Source organism: Penaeus monodon, chromosome 41 (assembly GCF_015228065.2).
Source record: "Penaeus monodon isolate SGIC_2016 chromosome 41, NSTDA_Pmon_1, whole genome shotgun sequence".
In the NCBI taxonomy this organism is placed as follows: domain Eukaryota; kingdom Metazoa; phylum Arthropoda; class Malacostraca; order Decapoda; family Penaeidae; genus Penaeus; species Penaeus monodon.
In genome coordinates, this window is record NC_051426.1 from 31286780 (window position 1) to 31290338 (window position 3559).

Consider the following 3559-nt stretch of genomic DNA (forward strand, 5'->3'; position numbering starts at 1 on the left):
AGAGAGGAGAGAGAGAGAGAGAGAGAGAGAGAGAGAGAGAGAGAGAGAGAGAGAGAGAGACAGAGAGAGAGACAGAGAGAGAGAGAGAAAGGGGGACACACACACACACACACACACACACACACACACACACACACACACACACACACACACACACACACACACACACACACACACACACACACACACACACACACTCTGGCCCTCACCCTCTCCTCCGTTCCTTTATGGCGCTGGACACTCTGATGTCCCGTGTCCCATTACTTGCATGACGGGGTGTGGGTGTCCTCCCCCTAATCCGGTCCAACATGACCACATACACAGGGACACACGAGAAACGGGGGAGATATACACGTAGGCGAGTCCGAACCACACCTGCGATTTCGGATAATCCTTTAATTGGGCTTCGCACATGCCCTCTTGGATATCTTGACAATCCACTCTGGCGTACGTATATAATCCAGGTTTTAATGCCATAATCCAGCGGCGGACGCACCGGGAAGGAGACATGGCGATTGAATCGTGCTCGTAAATCCCACTTCTTTCGCGTTAACCGTTCGAAGGCGACGGCGAAAGCCCGACAGACGAGGTCCTCCTTCAGGAGAGGCCGACGGAGGAGCAGAAGGAGTGGAGGAAAGCGCGGCGACGGGGGCGGAATGGACGTCCGAAGCCGCAGCTGGGCTTAGGAATCGACAGCCGCGCTGGAGTAGACGAGAGGAGGAGGAGGAGTTGGATAGCTTGTTGTGCTGGCGGTGCAGTAGCCTCTCCCCTGAGCCGTGTGCGTGTGTTCCCGTGTGACGAGGAAACCTTTACACACACATACACACACACTCTCTCACACAGCCGCCTATTCGCCCGCGTCTTCTGTCCTTACCCACCCACGAGCTCCACAGAGAGCCTGACGTGTGTGTGTGCTGGTGTGCTGGGCCAGCTGCTTGTATAAGTGCTGCTGCGTGGAATGCGTATATCTTATTTATTTCTGAGCTGTGGCTGTGTTCATACGTCAGGGCGCGACACAGTTGAACAAGTCTGTGGCCCTGCGCTTCGTGTGCTGGTGACCGCTCTTAGTGCTCTTGATTCGGCGTTATCATTAGCATTAATGCGATTGTTTAGTGTCATTGCTGTTGCTCTATAATTACAGTTATTAATAGTTGTGGATGTCAGTTACTACCATACTCATTACGATCGTTACTGGATGTCATAAATGTTCACGTAAGGAGTGCAATTTGTGTTAAACATTCGTCCCTTATCGATCCCGTGAAAATGTGCTTCTCAGTGTGGTTCTAAAGACACGCAGCTTCGTTGAACGGAAGTGGCGCGGCCCCAAGATAAGTCATAAAGTGGCGGTAGCAATATTAACAAAAGTGAGGCAGATAAACCGAGAACGCGCTGGTGCGGCGAGCGATAATGCTAAAGGCCCCAATGTCTCGTCACTCGGAGCGAGCATAACAGGATACAGGGCAAGGGAGCGACTACAGTTTACAGAACCCACAGTCGATGGGGTGACGTGTTTGTGCGGCGGCAGAGTGAAGCATTCTTTTTATCGAGAAGAAGGGCACGGAAATCACGACATGGCAACGTCCGTGTGGTACTCTGACACACAGCGACCATAATGTAGTTCACGCACGTACGACCCTGTAATGTCGCAGTGCAACAAAATGTGAAACAGAGAAGGAAATGTTCTCTCCCTCGGCAGTGGCGGAGTTCAGCCCGGCGTCGGTCGGATGTTCTGAAGAAACATTTCTAAGGTTGAGGAAAGCGAGAGAGGAGCCGTCAGAGCCATCTGTTGGCCGTGCTTACAAGTCTGCTGAACGTGCTTATAATTTTGCCGAGTTTGTGTGAGCGAAGATCAGCGGTTTGTTATGTTGCAGTTCGTGTGGACGGTGAGTGCGCTGCATGGCAACTTATCTACGAGGTGTTTTGGCTTTGAAAAAAGAAAGGAAAAAATAAAATATGTATATTCAGTGGCAGAGGAAATGGATTTGGTGAGAGAAAAATGTCATGGCCATTAGCAACATGCACTTAGAGCTTGAAAACGTTTTTTTGCATTTTTAAAAAATTCCTCATTGATGCTTTACATGAAAAAGTTCTTTCTTCCTCGCTTCAGGGTGGGGTTGAAAGAGAGGGCATTGGGGGGGGATGGGGAGGGGGAGTGGCTTTAGTGCTGAACACAAGTTTTGTAAAATGCTTTTTTTCTCTCTCTCTAAGGTTGTAGTACGAGAACAGAAGAAATTCTCTTGCCATTATAGCCATTAAAGAGAGTGAGAACTGCTTCTGTGACCCTCGCAACCTCCTGTTTAATGAACTTGGGAGAGTCCACCACACAACCATTTTGTCATTTTATTTAATTGCTCTCGTCGGAGGCATGTGGGAAGGGGGGTGGGGGGAGGGGGGAGGGTGAGGAGTGGGGGGAGGGGGAGGGAGGAGAGAGGGGAGGGAAGAGGGGGGAAAGGGAGGGAGAGGGGAAGAGGGGGGGAGGAGGAGGGCTGTTAGACTTGCTTAATAAGGAGAGAGAGTGGAACGTAATGCCGCAATAGGTAATATATATCGTAAGGTGTTCATTGCCAACGGAGGGTAGTTTTTCCTTCCTCCTTCCTCGTAGGCCTATCAAAGTTTGCATTAAAGGTTGCCGAGCCTTGCAACGTGATTACGCAAGGCTATAATTGAACGGAACTGGGAGAGGGAACAACAGGTGAAGTTGCAAAGAAGCGACAGCGAGGGTGGGGAGTGCAGCGGCAGCGGCGGAGGCGGCGTTGCGGCGATGTGACGGCGTCTGTCAAGAAAATGTAAGATCTGGACGATTTCCACGCATGTGTAGACGTCATGATCAATTAGAGGAGCGGGAGAAAGAGAGAATAGAGAAGGCCATTGGAACACGGGAGCGGAAAGGGGGAGGCGCGAGCGGTAAACATCGATTCGAGAGAGATTTAAGTATCGGGGAAAAAAGGCGTTTTGGTAACTGCGCTCTCTCTCTCTCTCTCTCTCTCTCTCTCTCTCTCTCTCTCTCTCTCTCTCTCTCTCTCTCTCTCTCTCTCTCTCTCTCTCTCTCTCTCTCTCTCTCCCTCTCCCTCCCTCCCTCCCTCCCTCCCTCCCTCCCCAACGCCACATTCATCAGAAACCAGCGCATTGCCTCGTACCCTCGCATGTACCTCGCCCGCTCCAGTTGTCTCCCGAGGCGAACTCCCCCCCCCCCCCCCCCAAGATATTCCCATTAAACCGCATCGGGGCTTCAAGCTGCACCTCTTAGTAATAAATAACATTATATTGTGACTTTTACATGACGCGGGGAACGGTAAGGCTTGACCAGACTGTGAGATAAAAGGTCAAGAGGTCAGACTTAATCTGCGGGTGGGAGCGGCCTGTCCCTAAACACCACCGGAACGCCAGGGATTTTTTTTTTTCCTTTTTTTTTCCTTTATTCCCCTTCGTCGGGTAGAGATCAATCCGGCCTCGTAGAAAACGGCAGACGCGGACGGGACGGGAGGAGATAGAAAACGGGAAGAGGGTTTCGGGGGGACAGGTAGGGCCGTCGAGAGGGACAAGCGGGAGGGATTTTGTC